A 25,701-nucleotide genomic window follows, 5' to 3' on the forward strand; every position below is an offset into this window, starting at 1 on the left:
TATGGCTATTGCGAACTTAAAAAAAAATGGCTTAATCAGGGGGGCAACGGGGGGATTAGTTTTCTTTAAGTAATAATTTTTAAAGGGGATTCTGTAAAGAATTAATATTAGATTAGCTAAAAAAAAGTATGCATTTAATTAACTAAAATAATTCAGTGCCATAAAGATGTGTTTGTTGTTACAAACTGTTTTTTACATTTATTTGAATTTTTGTTATAAAATTTCTATGATATATCTTTTTTTCAAAGTTTATTCCACTGAGTTACTTTTAAATTTCACAAATTTATTTCAAAATTATATTTGTTTTTTTTCCCATTTTTTTATATGAAGCATAAATGTTACCATGCCATTTAGCACATAAAAAATGTCTACAGCAAGAAAGAAAAATATGTTTCTCTGTGATTCAGCAGCAGCTCAATTTTATTTTTCTCTGTTTTTATTACAACAGATCCATTAAGGCATTAAAAGTGCACATTATAGCCACTTTAGAATCCCAAGTCTCACAAAAAATGTACCAAAAGTGATTATAAAATCTACGACAAAAAAAATTGGTCTCATTCTGAGTCTAATAAAATGAAATTGAAATAATCAGGACACATAAAAGATCCGAGATTCATTGTATCATTAAGATGTAGCCAACTTGGCAAATGAATACTGAAATATTACAAAGATAGCATTACTTACCAGAAATAAGCGTTTTCCCAACTGGGTTTTTTATTTTTAGAAATTGAATTTTGTGTAGTGTATATTTTTATTAGCTTTGATTAATCATTTATACGGTACATTCACAAATTTAATAGACATTGGTGGTGACATGGTGAATTTGTATTGAGCGAGTTTTTGAGATTTGTTGTTTTTCTTTTAATTTTTATAAAAAGAAACTTTTTTGCTTAATGCTTTGCAAATGGGGAGATTTAATATGCTAAACGGTGCCACCATGTTTAGACATTTACGATGACTTGCACCACAAGTGATAATGTCTTAGCAGAAAAGTGTGACCTAAAATGACAATATACACCAGAATTATGCCACAAATTTCATGTGCAAAGTAAATTAACTAACTGGTGGCAACTAGTTAGACTTACAAGTCTAAGGCTGTGTGCACATGTTCCGGATTTTTCACGTTGTTTTCACGTTTTTTTTACTATAAAAACACGATAAAACAAAAAAAAGCATCCATTAAGCATCCTATTAATAGAATGCAATCCGCAATTTTTGTGCACATGTTGCGTTTTTTTCTACAAAAAAATGCATCGCGGTAAAAAACGCAGCATGTTCATTAATTTTGTGGATTTTTTGCCGCTATATATTGCATTGGTGAAGCTCCGGAAAAAAACGCGCAAACAACGTGATAAAAACGCACAAAAAACTCATGCGGATTTCCTGTGGAAAAAATCCAGTTTGGGTCAGGAAATTTCTGCAAAGACGTGTGCACATATAAAAGTGTTTTAAGACATGAGAGTTCGCGGGATATATTTAACTGGATGTGACATGACGTAAATAGTGGGAACATACAGAAAGACCCAGAAAAGGTATGGATATTGTTCATTCTGAATATTAATAGGAATTATTAGGGGTCATTTGTACCCACCAGTATAATCTACAGGGGAAACGGATATGAAATATGTGTAGATAACCAGGCTAGGTATAAAGAGAGACAAACAGGGTACAGATCACAGTATTCCTCAAACATCTGAAGTAAGATATTGTGCTATCGGGCCTCCTGATGAACCATCCTTGGGGAAACGCGTTGAGGCAGGAAGGGCTTATCTAGGACATCAATTATGAATAGGTAACCTTTATCTTAGGCCCCTTTCACACATCAGTTTTTTGCCATCAGTCACAATCCGTTGGCTCGATGGATCGACGGATCTGTTGCAGATTGTGAAAACCTGATGCGACGGATTCATGTTTTCAACGGATCTGACTAGCGGATCTGGCTAATTGGATCCTAAATAAATCGGAGCATGCTGAGCTAAAAAACAATGCAATCTGTCGCCAGATTCCATCATTTGACGGATACGGCACCCATAGGCTTCCACTTGAGCAAACAACGGACGGCGACGGATCTGTCGCTGTCTGATTTTTCGACGTACACAAAAAACGTTACTTCGTCCGTTGTCTCTGGCCGCCGGACAATTTTTGATGGATCCGGCAAACAACGGATGAAACATGAGACCATCTATCACAATCCGTCGCTAATACAAGTCTATGAGAAAAACGGATCTGGTGGCATCAGTCGCTGGATTTGTTTTTTTCAAAATTCGACGGATTGCGACTGATAGCAAAAAACTGATGTGTGAAAGGGGCCTTTTAGACCATATATACAAAGCACTGGCACTTTATTTTCTACTTTTATAACAGACTAGCTGAAGAGCCCGGCGTTGCCTGGGCATAGTAAATATCTGTGGTTAGTTATAGCACGTCACTTCTCTTATTTTCCCATCACTCCTCTCATTTTCCCAATCACATCTTTAATTTTCCCCCTCACATCTCTCATTTTCTCCCTCACACCTCTCATTTTCTCCCTCACTCCTCATTCCCGCCTAACACTTGTCATTTCGACCTCACATCTGTCATTTTCCGATCACTACACTATTTTCCCTCACTCCTCTCATTTTGCACTCACACCTTTTCATTTTCACCTCACACCTCTCATTTTCACCTCAGTATATACATGTTTGTCATCTCCCTTATATATAGTATACACCTGTATGTCATCTCCTGTATATAGTATATACCTGTATGTCATCTCCCCTGTATATAGTATATACCTGCTGTGTGTCATCTCCCCTGTATATAGTATATACCTGTATGTCATCTCCTCCTATATATAGTAAATACCTGTATGTCATCTCCTCCTATATATAGTATATACCTGTATGTCCTCTCCTCCTATATATAGTATATACCTGTATGTCATCTCCTTCTATATATAGTATATACCTGTATGTCATCTCCTCCTGTATATAGTATATACCTGTGTGTCATCTCCCCTGTATATAGTATATATCTGTGTGTCATCTCCTCCTGTATATAGTATATACCTGTATGTCATCTTCTATATATAGCATATACCTGTATGTCATCTCCTCCTGTATATAGTATATACCTGTAGGTAATCTGCTCCTGTATATAGTATATACCTGTGTGTCATCTCCTCCTGTATATAGTATATACCTGTATGTCATCTCCTCCTGTATATAGTATGTACCTGTATGTCATCTCCTCCTCTATATAGTATATACCTGTGTGTCATCTCTCCTGTATATAGTATATATCTGTGTCATCTCCCCTGTATATAGTATATACCTGTGTGATCTCCTGTATTAGACCTCGTTAACACGTTATTTGCTCAGTATTTTTACCTCAGTATTTGTAAGATAAATTGGCAGCCTGATAAATCCCCAGCCAACAGGAAGCCCTCCCCCTGGCAGTATATATTAGCTCACACATACACATAATAGACAGGTCATGTGACTGACAGCTGCTGTATTTCCTATATGGTACATTTGTTGCTCTTGTAGTTTGTCTGCTTATTAATCAGATTTTTATTTTTGAAGGCTAATACCAGACTTGTGTGTGTTTTAGGGCGAGTTTCGTCTGTCAAGTTGTGTGTGTTGAGTTGTGTGTGGCGACATGCATGTAGCGACTTTTGTGAGATGAGTTTTGTGTGGCAACATGCGTGTAGCAACTTTTTGTGTGTCGAGTTGCATGTGACAGGTTAGTGTAGCAAGTTGTGTGCAGCAAGTTTTGCGCATGGCGAGTTTTGCACGTGGTGAGTTTTATGTCTGGTGCCTTTTGAGTATGTGCAAGTTTTGTGTGAGGCAACTTTTGCATGTGTTGCAAATTTTGTGCATGTGGCAATTTTTCCGCGTGTGCAAGTTTTGCGTGTGGCGAGTTTTCCATGAGGTGAGTTTTGCACTTGTGGCGAGTTTTGCGTGAGCCTAGTTTTTGCATGTGGCGAGTTTTGCGCGTGTTGAGTTTTGAGCGGCGACTTTTGTGCTTCGACTTTTATGTGGCGAGGTTGGTGTATGTGTGGTGAAATGTGTGCTGAGGGTGGTATATGTGTTCAAGCACGTGGTAGTGTGTGGCGCATTTTGTGTGTGTGTTCATATCCCCATGTGTGGTGAGTATCTCATGTCGGGGCCCCACCTTAGCAACTGATCGGTATATACTCTTTGGCGCCATCGCTCTCATTCTTTAAGTCCCCCTTGTTCACATCTGGCAGCTGTCAATTTGCCTCCAACACTTTTCCTTTCACTTTTCCCCATTATGTAGATAGGGGAAAAATAGTTTGGTGAATTGGAAAGCGCGGGGTTAAAATTTCACCTCACAACGTAGCCTATGACGCTCTCAGGGTCCAGACGTGTGACTGTGCAAAATTTTGTTTCTGTAGCTGCGACGCCTCCAAGACTTTTCCTTTCACTTTTTTCCCCATTATGTAGATAGGGGCAAAATTGTTTGGTGAATTGGAAAGCGCGGGGTTAAAATTTCACCTCACAACGTAGCCTATGACGCTCTCAGGGTCCAGACGTGTGACTGTGCAAAATTTTGTTGCTGTAGCTGCGACGCTTCCAACACTTTTCCTTTCACTTTTTTCCCCATTATGTAGATAGGGGCAAAATTGTTTGGTGAATTGGAACGCGCGGGGTTAAAATTTCACCTCACAACGTAGCCTATGACGCTCTCGGGGTCCAGACGTGTGACTGTGCAAAATTTTGTGGCTGTAGCTTCAACGCCTCCAACACTTTTCCTTTCACCTTTTTCCCCATTATGTAGATAGGGGCAAAATTGTTTGGTGAATTGGAAAGCGCGGGGTTAAAATTTCACCTCACAACATAGCCTATGACGCTCTCAGGGTCCAGACGTGTGACTGTGCAAAATTTTGTGGCTGTAGCTGCGACGGTGCAGATGCCAATCCCGGACATACACACACACATACACACACACATACACACATTCAGCTTTATATAGTAGATTTTAGGGCACAATGAATTGCTGTTCCCAGAATATGTTAATAATAATAATCTTAATTTTTATATAGCGCCAACATATTCCGCAGCGCTTTACAGTTTGCACACATTATCATCACTGTCCCCAATGGGGCTCTCAATCTAAATTCCCTATCAGTATGGTCTTTGGAATGTGGGAGGAAACCGGAGCACCCGGAGGAAACCCACGCAAACACAGGGAGAACATACACACTCCTTGCAGATGTTGTCCTTGATGGGATTTGAACCCAGGACTCCATTAATATTATTGGTAATTAAATGGTATTTAATTTTGTGCTGTCATTGCTTACAGCTACAAGGAATCTTATGAAATTACCAAAGACAAGCGAGATTGCTGACATTTGTTCCTTTCTTTTCTTTCTTTCTTTCAATTTTCTTTTTATTGAAGAAGAAGGAATCACAATTGAACAGGAATTGAAAAATAGCCAGAGGAAGTTTCAAACAACATTAGGTATCCAATGGGACAATAACAAAAGTCCAACAAGATGTAGGAATACAATAAATTTGAAGAACTGGAAAAGGGTTCTGGATCAAACTTTGACATAAATTCAGAAGAAAGGGAAACTAGCAAAGGTGATTAGAGAAACAGTGGAAACATGAGTAAAGTTTTAAGATAGTAATAGAAAGATTGAGAGGGTTATAGGAAAGAGGGGGGGTGAGGTAAGAAAGGGGAGGGAGAGGGAGCTGAAGGGGGGGGCTTGGAGGAGGGAGGGGGAAAAAAGGACCGATGGTGGAGATGAAATTAAAAGATGAAGTCGAGAATGATAATGAGGGGGGGCTCGGCATATAGGATCTGATGGGTTGAGGTGGATTCAGGTATCCTCCGGTAATGTTGATAAGAAGTCAGGACTGGAGCGGAAGGTAATCCACGGTTTCCAGGTAAGTCTAAACGAGGTGAGGGATTCTTGTGTATTGGCAACTAACTCAGCAGTGTGGTATAGAAGGTCAATTTTATCTAGTACTTGTCTTTTGGTGGGTGTGAGAGTAGATTTCCAGAAAGTGGGGATTAGATATTTCCCGGCTGCTATTATGTTGCTTGCTAGTTTCGAGGCCGGGGAATTCTCGGGCCATAGGGGTTGGTTAAGGAGAGTAGATTGAGGAAGTAAGAGAGTGTTTTGATCTAGCACCTTAGAGATTACGTTCGAGACCATTTGCCAAAAGGGGACAATTTTTGGGCAAGACCACCAGATGTGCAGATAGGAGCCTGAGTCTGAACGGCATCTCCAGCACAGATCGGGAGTGGAGGGGTGCCAATGATGGAGTTGGGTTGGAGTGCGGTACCACCTAGATATTACCTTATATGAGTTTTCTTGTATTTTTACGCATTGTGAGGGTCCGTGAGATTTGTTGTAGATAGAGGCAATCTGGTCGTCCGTGAAAGAGATGGTGAGATCTCTCTCCCAGAGACCTATGAAGGCTCTTTTGACATCGGCGCCATCCATCAACAGAAGGTTGTAAATTTTTGATAGGACTTTTTTGGGTGGGTTTTTGTGGGCGCACAATTGTTCGAAGGGAGTCAGAGGGCGGAGCAAATCTAACTGTCTTTTGTGCTTATGGCAGTAATCTTTTAATCTTTTGTAGTGAAGAAAAGAAATATTTAATTGTGGGTTCGAGGCCTGGAATTCAGCGAGGCTCATTAGGGACCCGTCGATAAAAAGAGCGTCAAGCGGTATAGGAGAGTTAAAGTTACTGGTGGAGCTGGGGGGATCTTTAGGTAATTTAAAGGGGATGGGACCCGCGATGTCTTGTATAGTCAGAATTGGGGAGGTAGGCGGGGTTAATTTGGGAAATTCTGTTCTCCAAATTTTGAGAATAGCGGTTGTAATTTCGTTGAGTAGCAGTTGGTCTAGGTTTGTGTGGTTATACAGAAGGGCTAATGTCCTAAGGGGAATAGGGGCTAGATGTTCTTCAATTGGTATCCACACTTTTTCTGAAGGATTTCTAATCCAATCTACTACTCTAGTGAGCATCGCTGCTCGGTAGTATTTGAAGATATCCGGGGCCCCCATTCCTCCTTTTGACTTCGGCATGGCAAGAGAATTGGCATTGATTCTTGGGCGTTTGCCATTCCAGATGTAGTTACTGAAAAAAGAGTTTATCTTCGATAGATAGTGCTTTGGGATGTAGATGGGGAGCATCTGGAATAAATATAAGAATTTGGGTAAGATAATACTTTTCAAGAGGTTTTTTCTGCCCATCCAAGATAGGAAGGGGGCTCTCCAGGACTGTACCGTGGAGGTAGCTTGTTTCAACAGGGGGATGATATTAAGTTCCAGAAGCTCCCCCGTCGATCTCCCGATCTTAATCCCTAGGTTGGTGATGAAACTCGAGGGCCATTTGAAGGGGTATAGTTTTTTTAATTTGTCTATAGCGGGGTTGGGGATATTAATGCTGAGAGCTTCCGATTTAGTAATGTTGATTTTGTAGTTAGAAAGCTTCCCGTATAGGTCTAATATGCGGACGAAGGCAGGGATGCCCTCCTCGGGATCCGATAGGAATACCAAGAGATCATCAGCGAACGCTGCAGATTTATGGTGAAAACTACCCATCTGGATTCCCTTAATGCCTGGATCTTGTTGAATGCTCTGAATGAGAGGCTCCATGGCCAATACATATAGAATCGGAGAGAGAGGGCATCCCTGCCTCGTGCCATTTTGAATGGAGAAAGGGTCCGATAGTAGATTGTTTATTCTTAAACGGGCAGTGGGGGTAGTGTACATTTGGAAAATGGCATCTACAAGTTGAGGGGGGATGTGAAAAGCAAGAAGTGTTTCTCGAAGGAATATCCAGTCCACCCTGTCAAAGGCCTTTTCAGCGTCTGTTCCCAGTAGGACGAGTGGGGTTTTCCGTATTTTTGCGTACTGAATAAGGTGAAGAATTCTAGCTGTATTGTCCCTTCCCTCACGTCCTATCACGAAGCCCGATTGATTGAGAGAAATGAGTTGTGGCATGAGCTCCGCCAATCTCCCCGCAATAAGACTGGCATAAATTTTTAGATCAACATTGAGTAGGGAGATAGGCCTATAGCTTCCACAGCATTCTGGGTCTTTACCTTCTTTATGAAGAAGAGAAATGTGGGCTTCTAGTGACTGAGAAGGGAAAGGATTCCCACCCAGGACTGCGTTACAGACGTTCAGGAGGTACGGGCCTAAGATATCAGCAAAGGTTTTGTAATAGATTTTAGGGAGCCCATCTGGGCCAGGGACCTTCCCCCTACCCCCCCCAGACAGGGTGGACTGGAGGTCAGAGAGGTCGAAGGGTCTGAGTAGGCAATCTTGCTGGAGGTTGGTTAGTGTAGGGAGGTGTAAGGAGGATAAGAAAGCTTGGACATGGGATCTCCTCTGATTTTTATCTTCTGTTGTGTCATTATGTCGGAGTTGGTATAGGTCTTTATAGAAGGACAGAAAGGAGTCGGTGATTTGATTATAATGCTGGAGGACTTTGCCATCTTTAGATTTGATTCTGTGGATAAATGTACGGGTTTGGCGTTTTTTGATCAGCGAGATCATGAGTTTAGAGGCTTTGTCTCCGTGAGCAAAGATTTTGTTTTTCCAGGATAGATAATGTTTGGAAGACTGTGTGTTGAGGAGGTCCCTGAGAGATTGGCGTTTCTCGGTGAGTTGGGTGAGTGTAGTTTGAGAGAGTTCCTTTTTGTGTTGGGTATCCAGAGCTACGATATCATTGTATAAGGCAAGGATTTTTGATTTCCTTTGTTTGTTTAGGAAAGAGGCAATTGAAATAAAAACCCCTCGGATTGTGGCCTTATGTGCTTCCCATAACACGGGAGGAGTTATGTCTGGAGAAGCGTTAATATTGAAAAACTCTTGAAGCGACTCACGGATACGGTTTTTGAATTCCTCGCTATGTAGTATAGACTCATTGAGCCTCCATGAGTTGAAACTAGAGTATGGTTTGTGAAATTCTAATTTAGTCAGTACCACAGAGTGGTCCGAGTGTATGGCAGGGATTATTTCAGCTTTTAATGTGGAAGGTAGAATGGATCTGGATACCAGTATGTAGTCAAGGCGGTGATAGGAATTATGGGGATGCGAGTAATATGTGAAATCAATATCAGAAGGGTGCAGATATCTCCAGGCATCGATCAGCTCTAATGAATGAATGGTTGATTTAAGGCGCGCCAAATCTTTCAGAGAAATAGAGCTTTTTTTTGTAGATGTGTCCAGAGATGGATCTAGAGCGACATTCAGATCACCCCCTAGGATGACTACACCTTCCTGGAATGTACGTAGGAGGGATAAGGCTTTGCGAAGCCATTTAAGGTGGCGTTTGTTGGGGGCATATAGACTGCCTAGGGTCACCATGTTACCGGCTATAAGCCCCTTGATGAAAACGTAACGGCCTTCAGGATCAATCTTGCTGTCTAGGAGGAGGAAGGGGACATCCCTAGCAAGGGCTATTGAGACGCCTCTAGATCCTTTTTGGGGGGAGCTAGCGTGGAACCATCTGTCAAAGAAGCATTTCTCAAAGGAAGGGGTCTTGTCGGGGATGAAATGGGTCTCTTGCAAGAGTAGTATATCGTAGCCTGATTTTTTGAAGAAGGCAAGTGTTTGTGACCTTGGGATTGGGGAGTTTAGACCGTGTGAGTTGTGTGAAATAATCTGAAAAGACTTACGGTTTACCGTCATGATGGAAGTGATTGAAGGCAAGTTGGATGAGGATGAGACTCGACCATCGGATCCAGAGGAGGGAAAAGAAGGAGAGGGGTGGGAGAGATGGATGAGAAAGAGGGGGTTAGAATGGTAGATACACAGTAGTAAAAAAACCATTGACGTAGAGCATGAGGGTAGATAACCTTAAGTGAGGGGGAAAACATTGCAATTTTAACATCTAGGGAGGGAGAAAAAAGGGGATCAAGTAAAAGGGAGTTATAATTAGCTTCATGGTATAGGAGGCTAAGACTCCTAAATTGGCGGTGATAACGCTGCACAAGTATTTAACTTTATGGGCTAGTGATAAATGTCACAAAGCCCTTGAAACCATAAAGAACGTAGAGAAGTAGGTAAACAAAAAAGAAAAACGTTAGTGATTCTCCATTGTTCATCCGCCAGGATCATCTTCCTCGTCCCTAGGTGGCGTGCCTTTTGAAGAGCGACGTTTTGATCTTGAGGATTTCAGGGTAGATGCGTCTTGCCACGAAGGGGGGATGGGGAGAGATTTCAGACGGTGGGCCTCACAAGAAGTTTCTAGGACAAGCGGTTGGTCGAGTTGAATCTCCAAGGCTTCGCAGACAGATTTAATATCGGCGGTAGATTTAATAAGAAATTTCCGATCTTTTGCGGATATGGAGATACCAAAGGGGAAGAGCCAGCGATATGGATAATGCCTTTGTTGAAGGATTGAGGTGAGAGGTCTTAAAAGGCGTCTTTTATAGAGCGTGGAGGCAGAGAGGTCTTGGAAAATTTGGATTGGGGTTCCTCCAAAAGTGATAGAGTCTGCTTCTCTGGCTCTTTTCAGAAGTAGGTCTTTTGTTCTGAAGTCGAGGAAACGACATAAGACATCTCGAGGAGCTTCGTCGGGCTTCGGTTTGGGCCTCAGTGCTCTGTGGACTCTCACCATATCAAGTTCTGATGAGTCTGAGGAAGTAAGGATTGAGTGAAAAATTTCAGTGACGGTGGAAATCAAGGCATCTGGAAGTATGGACTCGGGGACACCTTTGAGTCTCAGATTGTTCCTTCTTTCCCTATTTTCATGGTCTTCCAGTATGGTATATATCTTATTGATGTGGTCCTCATGCCGTTTATGGCAAGTTAGATTGGAGTTAGAGTTTTGGACTATTTCCGCATGGGAGGCCTCTATCGCTTCAATTCTGTGTCCCAGTTGGCTGAGGTCTTGCTTGATGGTAGAGAGATCTCTGCTTATGGGTTCTAATGTTTTGCCTAGAATCCTTTTAATAAATGATCTCGTTACCAGATCACCCTTGTCCTGGTCGTCATTGTCTCCGTCGCTCTCTCGTTCGGATTCTGAGTAAGTTTCTGGATCTTTCCCTATTGAGTGAGAGGATTTAGCAGAGTTGGATGTGTTGCCTTGCTTTTTCAGGAATTTATCCATGTCTGCAAGAGGTTTGGAGCTGGTGGACTTTAACCCCGATCTCGTCAGCTTTTGTGAGGGTTTCACCATCATGCTTGAGGTGTGCAGCAAATAATGAGAACTCCCAGATCACCCTCAGTTTCTCCCAGGTGTGGGTTTACATCTTATGGGGGTTGGTGAGGAACCAAGGAAGAGAGATTAGGTGAAGCTTAAAATTGGCTTTTATAGGGAGCTAGTAACACATCTACAGTTATCGTGCCAACCTAATGGATGTTAATCAGGTGGGTATGGGGCAGCAGGAGATAAGGTGTACTTGTGGTCTGTATATAAAGAGTTAACTCAGCACAAGAAGTAGCTTTCTGTTTATGTTTAATCAGGTACTGTTGCCCTCAGCGTCCACATTAAACTGTTCCAGTCCAGCAAGAGTTAAACAATTGGGTATGGGGCAGCAGGAGATGAAGTGTGTTTATGGGTTGCAGACTTGAAGCGATCCCAACATGAGGTGCAGTCCCTGCACTGCACACCCCCTCCACAGCCAGACAGAGCTTCTTATCTGTCACGGGGGTTGTTTTCACTCTGTGTGGCTAATTATTTTTCGTGGGAATCAGGAGCAGAGCAGCCTGTTGCTGCTTTTTTAAGCTGTGTGCAATTTTGTTGCTTGGTTACACTCTGTATCCCTCCGCCCTGTATATAGTGCGAGGTGCCTGCAGCATCTGTTCTAATGCAGTCTGGTGAGACTCCTGGGAGTAAAAAATAGTGCAGGGGTATGACTTGGGCTGCTGGTCCCTCTGCTCTTCACTGCACACTAATCGCCGGGGTTCCAATGCAGGTGAGACTACCACGCTGTTGTTAGTTAGTTGGCAGCGTTAGGTAGTGCAGGCGCGCAGCTAGGAGTGCGTGTCCTTCCGCCCTACACACAGTGCTGCTGGTGGGACGTTTGGGAGATGTAAATAGTGCAGGGGAATGACTGGAGCTGCGGATCCCTCCGCCCTGCACTAGACGTCGGCTGCTGATGAAGCTGAGCGGCCGGAACTACCTCACTGCTGTCACTTGCAGTGATGTGTGCTTCCGCCCCTGATTTTAAGCTCTCCCACTTGTGTGCCTCCTATGGTGGGGAAGAAGGGGGATCGCTGGGGATATGTAGCACAAATAAAGTTGCCCCGCAGGCTGAATTTAGTAGCACACTATCTGTAGCTGTGCCTTTAGATCTGTGCTGTTGCAGGGACTATTTTTCCCCTATGCAGCTGCTCTGTATGAGCGATCCTGTGCTCTAAAGAGTGTCTGGTTTTGGGGGGAAAAAGAGTGGTGCCTCTCCTGAATGTGCCTCTGGGGGTCCCCTGATGGATTGGGATGAGGTTCACAGTACCTTGGGGTCCGTTTGGCAAGTCTCTGTTTCTTTTTCTCCTCACGTTGGAGTGTGTGAGGTATATCCCTCCGCCTCTCTCACACGCAGGTGTCCTTTCGTTTAAAGTTAATTATATCCACAGTTGAGGTTAAAAATCTTCTGGAACCTGCTTCCAGCAGGTCTAGGTTCCCTTAGGAAAGTCTCCCGATGTAGGAATCCGGGTTAAATGTCCAATTTTTGTCGATTATTCTCTGGTTTAGAGGGAGCTCAGGGTTCCTGCTTCCTACCACATCAGCGCTCAAACCACACCTGCTGACATTTGTTCCTATATAATAGAGGACAGGGAGCAATATGATCTCCTAGGGAAAGCCGCTGAGGAACGGGGTAGCCAATTGTCGCATTACACATGTTGTGTTAGGAGATACAGCTGACAGTGCTACCTAGGGCTTGTTGAGGTATATATATATATGTTTGGTTATGCCAGTCTTGGGTCATATACTCTTAATATTATCTAATAAACAGTATAGATTTTAATAAGGTTTTTTTCTTTGATGCTACATCCCTTTTTGAACACCTTTTTGACCATTTTTGTTATCAGTAACAGAATACAATAATCATCCTGTTATGAATTATATATTTTAAGGTGCTGTTACGAAGAATGAAATCCTGGATTGTCCGCTGGTGTTTGGGATTACGGGGACACACTGCGTTTTCTGAATAGCAGTGTTGTTAGTGTTTTGATCATCATATTTAGCATACTGTCCATTACTGTCACAGTACAAGCCTGCTGTTTCAGCAACATAAACTTTAGCTTCCATTTAACCCAATTATTTTAAAATTACAGTTATTACAGACAGAGCCCTTAACAGAGCAAACCTTAATGGTAGAGAAGCAGCAAGATGCTAGAGATAAGCAATTACCGTAATCACTGGGAGATTTTATTGGGCAAAGAAAACAGAAAGAAATAAGATTGTCAGGGTCAATGAGGCGTCCTATGGGAATTCATGGCATAATCGTAGCACCAAGCGCCTCTCCGGAAGCTGAAAATGAGCAACTATAACACAACCTCAGCAGGTTTCTTGGCTTTACTTTATGATGTCAAACAGCTTGTAGTTGAGACAACCTGCCAATGCCCAAATGGCACCGTTTTAGTTTAGATCGCAAAAGTAGATTTTTCATTAAAATTACATTGATTGGAATAATCCAAACTGATTGTTTCCTGTTCTTTATAGGACTTCCTGAAGAGTCAGATGTGGCTTCACTGTGTGATTAGTTTTATGCTGTGTGCTAGCCTCTACCAAAGCAAGGGCAAGAACATGGCAGATCTCCATCTGTCAGGATTATATTAAACTAGCTGAAGAGCCCGGCGTTGCCTGGGCATAGTAAATATCTGTGGTTAGTTATAGCACGTCACTTCTCTTATTTTCCCATCACTCCTCTCATTTTCCCAATCACATCTTTAATTTTCCCCCTCACATCTCTCATTTTCTCCCTCACACCTCTCATTTTCTCCCTCACTCCTCATTCCCGCCTAACATTTGTCATTTCGACCTCACATCTGTCATTTTCCGATCACTACACTATTTTCCCTCACTCCTCTCATTTTGCACTCACACCTTTTCATTTTCACCTCACACCTCTCATTTTCACCTCAGTATATACATGTTTGTCATCTCCCTTATATATAGTATACACCTGTATGTCATCTCCTGTATATAGTATATACCTGTATGTCATCTCCCCTGTACATAGTATATACCTGCTGTGTGTCATCTCCCCTGTATATAGTATACACCTTTATGTCATCTCCTGTATATAGTATATACCTGTACGTCATCTCCCCTGTATATAGTATATACCTGCTGTGTGTCATCTCCCCTGTATATAGTATATACCTGTATGTCATCTCCTCCTATATATAGTAAATACCTGTATGTCATCTCCTCCTATATATAGTATATACCTGTATGTCCTCTCCTCCTATATATAGTATATACCTGTATGTCATCTCCTTCTATATATAGTATATACCTGTATGTCATCTCCTCCTGTATATAGTATATACCTGTGTGTCATCTCCCCTGTATATAGTATATATCTGTGTGTCATCTCCTCCTGTATATAGTATATACCTGTATGTCATCTTCTATATATAGCATATACCTGTATGTCATCTCCTCCTGTATATAGTATATACCTGTAGGTAATCTGCTCCTGTATATAGTATATAGTATATACCTGTGTGTCATCTCCTCCTGTATATAGTATATACCTGTATGTCATCTCCTCCTGTATATAGTATGTACCTGTATGTCATCTCCTCCTCTATATAGTATATACCTGTGTGTCACCTCTCCTGTATATAGTATATACAGTGGGGCAAAAAAGTATTTAGTCAGTCAGCAATAGTGCAAGTTCCACCACTTAAAAAGATGAGAGGCGTCTGTAATTTACATCATAGGTAGACCTCAACTATGGGAGACAAACTGAGAAAAAAAAATCCAGAAAATCACATTGTCTGTTTTTTTAACAATTTATTTGCATATTATGGTGGAAAATAAGTATTTGGTCAGAAACAAACAATCAAGATTTGTGGCTCTCACAGACCTGTAACTTCTTCTTTAAGAGTCTCCTCTTTCCTCCACTCATTACCTGTAGTAATGGCACCTGTTTAAACTTGTTATCAGTATAAAAAGACACCTGTGCACACCCTCAAACAGTCTGACCCCAAACTCCACTATGGTGAAGACCAAAGAGCTGTCAAAGGACACCAGAAACAAAATTGTAGCCCTGCACCAGGCTGGGAAGACTGAATCTGCAATAGCCAACCAGCTTGGAGTGAAGAAATCAACAGTGGGAGCAATAATTAGAAAATGGAAGACATACAAGACCACTGATAATCTCCCTCGATCTGGGGCTCCACGCAAAATCCCACCCCATGGGGTCAGAATGATCACAAGAACGGTGAGCAAAAATCCAAGAACCACGCGGGGGGACCTAGTGAATGAACTGCAGAGAGCTGGGACCAATGTAACAAGGCCTACCATAAGTAACACACTATGCCACCATGGACTCAGATCCTGCAGTGCCAGACGTGTCCCACTGCTTAAGCCAGTACATGTCCGGACCCCTCTGAAGTTTGCTAGAGAGCATTTGGATGATCCAGAGGAGTTTTGGGAGAATGTCCTATGGTCTGATGAAACCAAACTGGAACTGTTTGGTAGAAACACAACTTGTCGTGTTTGGAGGAAAAAGAATACTGAGTTGCATCCATCAAACACCATACCTACTGTAAAGCATTGTGGTGGAAACATCATGCTTTGGGGCTGTTTCTCTGCAAAGGGGCCAGGACGACTGATCCTGGTACATGAAAGAATGAATGGGGCCATGTATCGTGAGATTTTGAGTGCAAACCTCCTTCCATCAGCAAGGGCATTGAAGATGAAACGTGGCTGGGTCTTTCAACATGACAATGATCCAAAGCACACCGCCAGGGCAACGAAGGAGTGGCTTCGTAAGAAGCATTTGAAGGTCCTGGAGTGGCCTAGCCAGTCTCCAGATCTCAACCCTATAGAAAACCTTTGGAGGGAGTTGAAAGTCCGTGTTGCCAAGCGAAAAGCCAAAAACATCACTGCTCTAGAGGAGATCTGCATGGAGGAATGGGCCAACATACCAACAACAGTGTGTGGCAACCTTGTGAAGACTTACAGAAAACGTTTGCCAACAAAGGATATATTACAAAGTATTGAGATGAAATTTTGTTTCTGATCAAATACTTATTTTCCACCATTATATGCAAATAAATTGTTAAAAAAACAGACAATGTGATTTTCTGGATTTTTTTTTCTCAGTTTGTCTCCCATAGTTGAGGTCTACCTATGATGTAAATTACAGACGCCTCTCATCTTTTTAAGTGGTGGAACTTGCACTATTGCTGACTGACTAAATACTTTTTTGCCCCACTGTATCTGTGTCATCTCCCCTGTATATAGTGTATACCTGTGTGATCTCCTGTATTAGACCTCGTTAACACGTTATTTGCTCAGTATTTTTACCTCAGTATTTGTAAGATAAATTGGCAGCCTGATAAATCCCCAGCCAACAGGAAGCCCTCCCCCTGGCAGTATATATTAGCTCACACATACACATAATAGACAGGTCATGTGACTGACAGCTGCTGTATTTCCTATATGGTACATTTGTTGCTCTTGTAGTTTGTCTGCTTATTAATCAGATTTTTATTTTTGAAGGCTAATACCAGACTTGTGTGTGTTTTAGGGCGAGTTTCGTCTGTCAAGTTGTGTGTGTTGAGTTGTGTGTGGCGACATGCATGTAGCGACTTTTGTGAGATGAGTTTTGTGTGGCAACATGCGTGTAGCAACTTTTTGTGTGTCGAGTTGCATGTGACAGGTTAGTGTAGCAAGTTGTGTGCAGCAAGTTTTGCGCATGGCGAGTTTTGCACGTGGTGAGTTTTATGTCTGGTGCCTTTTGAGTATGTGCAAGTTTTGTGTGAGGCAACTTTTGCATGTGTTGCAAATTTTGTGCATGTGGCAATTTTTCCGCGTGTGCAAGTTTTGCGTGTGGCGAGTTTTCCATGAGGTGAGTTTTGCACTTGTGGCGAGTTTTGCGTGAGCCTAGTTTTTGCATGTGGCGAGTTTTGCGCGTGTTGAGTTTTGAGCGGCGACTTTTGTGCTTCGACTTTTATGTGGCGAGGTTGGTGTATGTGTGGTGAAATGTGTGCTGAGGGTGGTATATGTGTTCAAGCACGTGGTAGTGTGTGGCGCATTTTGTGTGTGTGTTCATATCCCCATGTGTGGTGAGTATCTCATGTCGGGGCCCCACCTTAGCAACTGATCGGTATATACTCTTTGGCGCCATCGCTCTCATTCTTTAAGTCCCCCTTGTTCACATCTGGCAGCTGTCAATTTGCCTCCAACACTTTTCCTTTCACTTTTCCCCATTATGTAGATAGGGGAAAAATAGTTTGGTGAATTGGAAAGCGCGGGGTTAAAATTTCACCTCACAACGTAGCCTATGACGCTCTCAGGGTCCAGACGTGTGACTGTGCAAAATTTTGTGGCTGTAGCTGCGACGCTTCCAACACTTTTCCTTTCACCTTTTTCCCTATTATGTAGATAGGGGCAAAATTGTTTGGTGAATTGGAAAGTGCGGGGTTAAAATTTCACCTCACAACGTAGCCTATGACGCTCTCAGGGTCCAGACGTGTGACTGTGCAAAATTTTGTTTCTGTAGCTGCGACGCCTCCAACACTTTTCCTTTCACTTTTTTCCCCATTATGTAGATAGGGGCAAAATTGTTTGGTGAATTGGAATGCGCGGGGTTAAAATTTCGCCTCACAACGTAGCCTATGACGCTCTCGGGGTCCAGACGTGTGACTGTGCAAAATTTTGTGGCTGTAGCTGCGACGGTGCAGATGCCAATCCCGGACATACACACACACATACACACACACATACACACATTCAGCTTTATATAGTAGATGGAGGATTTGGCAAACGTGATGTCTGTTGTTCTCGATTTGATAGCTCAGAAGGAACAGCCATGGTCTTTATGTTCCACGTAGATCATTCTGTTGGAACATAGCCTGATCGGGACATTACAGCATTGGAAAAGGACATTACAGAGAAATTACAGTCTTGGATAGGTACAGTACAGACCAAAAGTTTGGACACACCTTCTCATTTAAAGATTTTTCTGTATTTTCTTGACTATGAAAATTGTACATTCACACTGAAGGCATCAAAACTATGAATTAAAACATGTGGAATTATATACTTAACAAAAAAGTGTGAAACAACTGACATTATGTCTTATATTCTAGGTTCTTCAAAGTACTACAAATAGCAGCGGTGTAAAATAGCCACACCATAAATATACCCCCTGGGTTACAGATAGAATCAGCTGTGGAGGATATCCACTATTGAAACATAGCTTTTAATAATAAGTATAAAATATTGCACACCCAAAACGAAGACACAAACAAGAACAATTAAAGTGCTCAGGTGAACCAGTGCTCAGAATTAAAATTTGGATTGATCTCACCAAAGATGACGGACAATCATATGCTTCCAGCTGTGGGAATAAGGTCCGGGGTTGTAGAGTAGGGGCAGGGCTCAAAATGCACTATCTACCCTGTATACCCCTGTGTAACTCCTGTCCTCACAAGGACTGGCCCCCCATGGACCTTCCTATGGGAACCCACCACACCAAAATGTAAATGAAGGTAGAGTTAATTTCTTTTCCCAGATATAGATCCTTTTCCTCCCTACGCGTTTCGACTCCAGTCATGGAGAATCATCAGGGGAGTTCAATGAAAATAAGTGCCAATAGGCGCAAATAGTCCAAATGGAGGTCCGTGCATATCAGGGGTCCTGCAGTGGCTAGGTGCCCCAAAAGTCAGAATGACTGTCTGTGTCCGCAGTCTAAAGTAAATCCTCAGCTGCCTCAGAGAAGTCTCACTTTATACCTTTATAAAGGTATATGCCTGCCCACAGTGAATGACGTAAATGTGTAGGTGAATGACAAAAACCGGGGTGTACCCAAATTGCACCACACAGAGATGGAATATGCATTCTCCCAGTGCGGGAAATCACTGGTAGTCCTGTCTGGTATTTACATTGAACTCCCCTCATTATTCTCCATGACTGGAGTTGAAATGCGTATAGAGTGTGTGTGTGGTGCGATGATGTTCCACTGGTGGTACCGCGCAATAGGTTGGCACCAGCAGCAGTTTCCATATTGAGACACCAATCACTTGAGTGTCCTAATATGGCGGTCGGTGAACTTCCTCAGTTTGCAATTCTGGGATACGGTGACATCTGGACAGAACAGGAAATGAAAATATTACAAGGCAATTATATAAATAGATGTTGTAATATATCTTATCAAAGAAGTATGTTTCTTAGTCTTTATCCAATTATTTTAGACAAAGCTAAAATCCATTTTGTTCAAGACAAAGCAAACTTTCAGCTCATTAAGTGATCAGATAACAGCTGTTTATTGAAGTATATAATTATACTTTCTAGTAAGTGGTTTAGCTTACTGCAGAGCAGGATTTACAGTTACCTTGTTTAGCATGGCTATGTTTACTATTATTACATATACATTATATGATGTCGGCAACATGACACCAACATAGTTTGATGCCGCATATTGACCCCAACATAGTACAATGTCCTTACAGTGCCGCAACAGAGTGTTCATAGTAGAGAAATAGATTGCACTCACCCTCTGATTAAAAGTTTCTGTTGTTTAATCCTGGAACAACAGATTCAGCGGGAGGATAGTGGAGGACTTAAAAGGAAACTTTTAATTGCAGAGTGCAACCTATTTCTCCACTATGGACATTGTATCTTACATGCTTCATTCGGGTTGGCACCTGTACTCTGACAATTGACTGTGGTTTGCCAACAGGCAAATAAGGTCCGTTACCGCTGCTCCAACCAGGGAGTCAGTGCCGGTAACTTCTCTTTTTCTCATGTTTGTACAGCAACAAAGTGTGATGCCTGCTCATGCACTGCACATTTTTAGGATTCTCCATTGCCGGTGGCAAGAGTAGACTTTCATGTGAGAACAAGTAAGTGATTTGTACACTTCTGGCCACATTCCGACTAGACGTGTCCGGCCTTGCTCAATTCATTTTCATTGAGTGATGCTACGAATGTCTAGTCTGCATGTGACTGCATGTATGCAAATTGCCAGCATCAGAAAATCCTGGCAGTGGGCAGTGCGCACTGAGAGAATTCAGAAGTCTGTAGTCACATTAAATGACTGCAGACTCATCACAAACTTGGACAACCCCTTTAATTCTTCTAACATAGATAAAAATATGAAAATTAGTATTGCAAAAAAAACCATTTACATCCAGGCACCTTATAGATAACGTTGTCTCTAGAGTCATTCTTTCTTTTCTTCATCTTATCCTGACTCCATGATGAATTTTCTCATTCACAGCTTGTCTCTGCAGACTTCAGACGTCTCCAGTCTTCTGCAGCACATCCTGACACAATGCCCTTATAGACAGCAGTATTATTATAATGCTCCTGAATAAAAATATTTTCTCAACGCTGAGCCCCTCAATAAATTATTGCTCCTCACTATATTCCCTGTATAAAAAGGACAGGATACCCCCTAATAATACTGAAACCTTATGGTTATCAAAGGAAGATTTCTCCCTACACCTCTATTGAGGTCCGATATCAACTTTTATCGGCAAACTTGACTATTAATAATTAATATCCACTTAATACGCTCAACGTTATCTTTTCCTTATGCTATATACTAACTGAGACAAATCAGTGTAACAATAAAGGTTATTTATTACACACACACACAAGTCTGCAGTCTATAACATACATATATATTTATACCCAAGTGTTGTGAATTCTGTGGCAGAGCTCCCTCCTGTGGTCACAAGTGGTACTTCGGCTGATTCTCTCTGCGAGCTTCCGTTGGTGGAGGAAAGTGGTACTACGGCTTCTGAGTTTCCTTCCTCAGGTGATGTGATGAAGTCGTTAGGTGCTGCTCTATTTAACTCCACCTAGTGCTTTGATCCTGTCCTCCAGTCAATGTTCTAGTATTGGACCTGTTTCCTCCTGCATCGTTCCTGTGGCCTGCTGCTCTGCATAGCTAAGTTCTGCTTTGCTATTTTGTTTGCTGTTTTTTCTGTCCAGCTTGTCTATTTGTTTTTTCCTTCTTGCTGGAAGCTCTGGGACGCAGAGGGTGTACCTCCGTGCCGTTAGTTCGGTACGGAGGGTCTTTTTGCCCCCTTTGCGTGGTTTTTGTAGGGTTTTGTGTTGACCGCAAAGTTACCTTTCCTATCCTCGCTCTGTTCAGAAAGTCGGGCCTCACTTTGCTAAATCTATTTCATCTCTACGTTTGTCTTTTCATCTTAACTCACAGTCATTATATGTGGGGGCTGCCTTTTCCTTTGGGGTATTTCTCTGAGGCAAGGTAGGCTTATTTTCTATCTTCAGGCTAGCTAGTTTCTCAGGCTGTGCCGAGTTGCATAGGGAGCGTTAGGCGCAATCCACGGCTGCCTCTAGTGTGGTTGGAGAGGATTAGGGATTGCGGTCAGCAAAGTTCCCAAGTCTCAGAGCTCGTTCAATGTTTTTGGGTTATTGTCAGGTCACTGTATGTGCTCTGACCTCTATGTCCATTGTGGTACTGAATTACCTTATCATAACAGTACTGGAGGCCCAAAGTACTAATGATTCTCAATAGAGGGAAAAAAGAAGTTCTGAGACCATTTTTTTTTTCTCTCTGCACTGTGTTTTGCCTTTTTTTTCCCCTAGACATTTGGGTGGTTCAGGACACAGGTGCAGCGATGGACATTAAAGGTCTGTCTTCATGTGTGGATCAGCTCACGGCAAGAGTACAAAATATTCAAGACTTTGTGGTTCAGAATTCTATGTTAGAACCGAGAATTCCTATTCCTGATTTGTTTTTTGGAGATAGAACTAAATTTCTGAGTTTCAAAAATAATTGTAAACTATTTCTAGCTTTGAAACCTTGCTCCTCTGGTGACCCAGTTCAACAAGTTAGGATCATTATTTCTTTTTTACGTGGCGACCCTCAGGACTGGGCATTTTCTCTTGCGTCAGGAGATCCTGCATTAAGTAATATCGATGCGTTTTTCCTGTTTTTTTTGCTGTACGATGAACCTAATTCAGTGGATCAGGCAGAGAAAAATTAGCTGGCTCTGTGTCAGGGTCAGGATGAGATAGAGGTATATTGTCAGAAATTTAGAAAGTGGTCCGTACTCACTCAATGGAATGAAGGTGCGCTCACAGCTATTTTCAGAAAGGGTCTCTCTGAAGCCCTTAAGGATGTCATGGTGGGATTTCCTATGCCTGCTGGTCTGAATGAGTCTATGTCTTGGCCATTCAGATCGGTCGACGCTTGCGTGAGCGTAAATCTGTGCACCATTTGGCGGTATTACCTGAGCTTAAACCTGAGCCTATGCAGTGCGATAGGACTTTGACCAGAGTTGAACGGCAAGAACACAGACGTCTGAATAGGCTGTGTTTCTACTGTGGTGATTCCACTCATGCTATCTCTGATTGTCCTAAGCGCACTAAGCGGTTCGCTAGGTCTGCCACCATTGGTACGGTACAGTCTAAATTTCTTCTGTCCGTTACCTTGATCTGCTCTTTGTCATCGTATTCTGTCATGGCATTTGTGGATTCAGGCGCTGCCCTGAATTTGATGGACTTGGAGTATGCTAGGCGTTGTGGGTTTTTCTTGGAGCCTTTGCAGTGTCCTATTCCATTGAGAGGAATTGATGCTACGCCTTTGGCCAAGAATAAGCCTCAGTACTGGACCCAGCTGACCATGTGCATGGCTCCTGCACATCAGGAGGTTATTCGCTTTCTGGTGTTGCATAATCTGCATGATGTGGTCGTGTTGGGGTTGCCATGGCTACAAGTCCATAATCCAGTATTAGATTGGAAATTCATGTCTGTGTCCAGCTGGGGTTGTCAGGGGGTACATGGTGATGTCCCATTTCTGACTATTTCGTCATCCACCCCTTCTGAGGTTCCAGAGTTCTTGTCTGATTACCGGGATGTATTTGATGAGCCCAAGTCCGATACCCTACCTCCGCATAGGGATTGTGATTGTGCTATCGATTTGATTCCTGGTAGTAAATTCCCAAAAGGTCGACTGTTTAATTTATCTGTGCCTGAGCACGCCGCTATGCGGAGTTATGTGAAGGAGTCCTTGGAGAAGGGGCATATTCGTCCGTCATCGTCGCCATTAGGAGCAGGGTTCTTTTTTGTGGCCAAGAAGGATGGTTCGCTGAGACCTTGTATAGATTACCGCCTTCTAAATAAGATCACGGATAAATTTCAGTACCCCTTGCCGTTGTTATCTGATTTGTTTGCTCGGATTAAGGGGGCTAGTTGGTTCACCAAGATAGATCTTCGTGGTGCGTATAATCTTGTGCGTATTAAGCGAGGCGATGAATGGAAAACTGCATTTAATACGCCCGAGGGCCATTTTGAGTATCTAGTAATGCCATTCGGACTTGCCAATGCTCCATCAGTGTTTCAGTCCTTTATGCATGACATCTTCCGAGAGTACCTGGATAAATTCCTGATTGTGTACTTGGATGACATTTTGATCTTCTCGGATGATTGGGAGTCTCATGTGAAGCAGGTCAGAACGGTGTTTCAGGTCCTGCGTGCTAATTCTTTGTTTGTGAAGGGATCAAAGTGTCTCTTTGGTGTTCAGAAGGTTTTATTTTTGGGGTTCACCTTTTCCCCTTCTACTATCGAGATGGACCCTGTTAAGGTCCAAGCCATCCATGATTGGACTCAGCCGACATCTCTGAAAAGTCTGCAAAAGTTCCTGGGCTTTGCTAATTTTTATCGTTGCTTCATCTGCAATTTTTCTAGTATTGCTAAACCATTGACCGATTTGACCAAGAAGGGTGCTGATTTGGTCAATTGGTCTTCTGCTGCTGTGGAAGCTTTTCAAGAGTTGAAGCGTCGTTTTTCTTCTGCCCCTGTGTTGTGTCAACCAGATGTTTCGCTTCCATTCCAGGTCGAGGTTGATGCTTCTGAGATTGGAGCAGGGGCTGTTTTGTCGCAGAGAAGTTCTGATTGCTCGGTGATGAAACCATGCGCCTTCTTTTCCAGGAAGTTTTCGCCTGCTGAGCGAAATTATGATGTGGGCAATCGAGAGTTGCTGGCCATGAAGTGGGCATTCAAGGAGTGGCGTCATTGGCTTGAAGGAGCTAAGCATCGCGTGGTGGTCTTGACTGATCATAAGAACTTGACTTATCTCGAGTCTGCCAAGCGGTTGAATCCCAGACAGGCTCGTTGGTCGCTGTTTTTTGCCCGTTTTGACTTTGTGATTTCGTACCTTCCGGGCTCTAAAAATGTGAAGGCGGATGATCTGTCTAGGAGTTTTGTCCCCGACTTTCCGGGTTTATCTGAGCCGGCGGGTATCCTCAAAGAGGGAGTAATTGTGTCTGCCATCTCCCCTGATTTGCGGCGGGTGCTGCAAAAATTTCAGGCTAATAAACCTGATCGTTGCCCAGCGGAGAAACTGTTTGTCCCTGATAGGTGGACGAATAAAGTTATCTCTGAGGTTCATTGTTCGGTGTTGGCTGGTCATCCTGGAATCTTTGGTACCAGAGAGTTAGTGGCTAGACCCTTTTGGTGGCCATCTCTGTCGCGGGATGTGCGTTCTTTTGTGCAGTCCTGTGGGATTTGTGCTCGGGCTAAGCCCTGCTGTTCTCGTGCCAGTGGGTTGCTTTTGCCCTTGCCGGTCCCGAAGAGGCCTTGGACACATATCTCTATGGATTTTATTTCAGATCTTCCCGTCTCTCAAAAGATGTCAGTCATTTGGGTGGTCTGTGATCGCTTCTCTAAGATGGTCCATTTGGTACCCTTGTCTAAATTACCTTCCTCCTCTGATTTGGTGCCATTGTTCTTCCAGCATGTGGTTCGTTTACATGGCATTCCAGAGAATATCGTTTCTGACAGAGGTTCCCAGTTTGTTTCGAGGTTTTGGCGAGCCTTTTGTGGTAGGATGGGCATTGACTTGTCTTTTTCCTCGGCTTTCCATCCTCAGACTAATGGCCAGACCGAACGAACCAATCAGACCTTGGAAACATATCTGAGATGCTTTGTTTCTGCTGATCAGGATGACTGGGTGTCCTTTTTGCCTTTGGCTGAGTTCGCCCTTAATAATCGGGCCAGCTCGGCTACCTTGGTTTCGCCGTTTTTCTGCAACTCTGGGTTCCATCCTCGTTTCTCTTCAGGGCAGGTTGAGCCTTCGGACTGTCCTGGTGTGGATACTGTGGTGGACAGGTTGCAGCAGATTTGGACTCATGTAGTGGACAATTTGACCTTGTCCCAGGAGAAGGCTCAACGTTTCGCTAATCGCAGACGCTGTGTGGGTCCCCGACTTCGTGTTGGGGATTTGGTTTGGTTATCTTCTCGTCATATTCCTATGAAGGTTTCCTCTCCTAAGTTTAAACCTCGTTTTATTGGTCCGTATAGGATTTCTGAGGTTCTAAATCCTGTGTCTTTTCGTCTGACCCTTCCAGATTCTTTTTCCATACATAACGTATTCCATAGGTCATTGTTGCGGAGATACGTGGCACCTATGGTTCCATCTGTTGATCCTCCTGCCCCGGTTTTGGTGGAGGGGGAGTTGGAGTATATTGTGGAGAAGATTTTGGATTCTCGTGTTTCAAGACGGAAACTCCAGTATCTGGTTAAGTGGAAGGGTTATGCTCAGGGAGATAATTCCTGGGTCTTT

Source organism: Ranitomeya imitator, chromosome 2 (assembly GCF_032444005.1).
Source record: "Ranitomeya imitator isolate aRanImi1 chromosome 2, aRanImi1.pri, whole genome shotgun sequence".
Classification (NCBI taxonomy): Eukaryota; Metazoa; Chordata; class Amphibia; order Anura; family Dendrobatidae; genus Ranitomeya; species Ranitomeya imitator.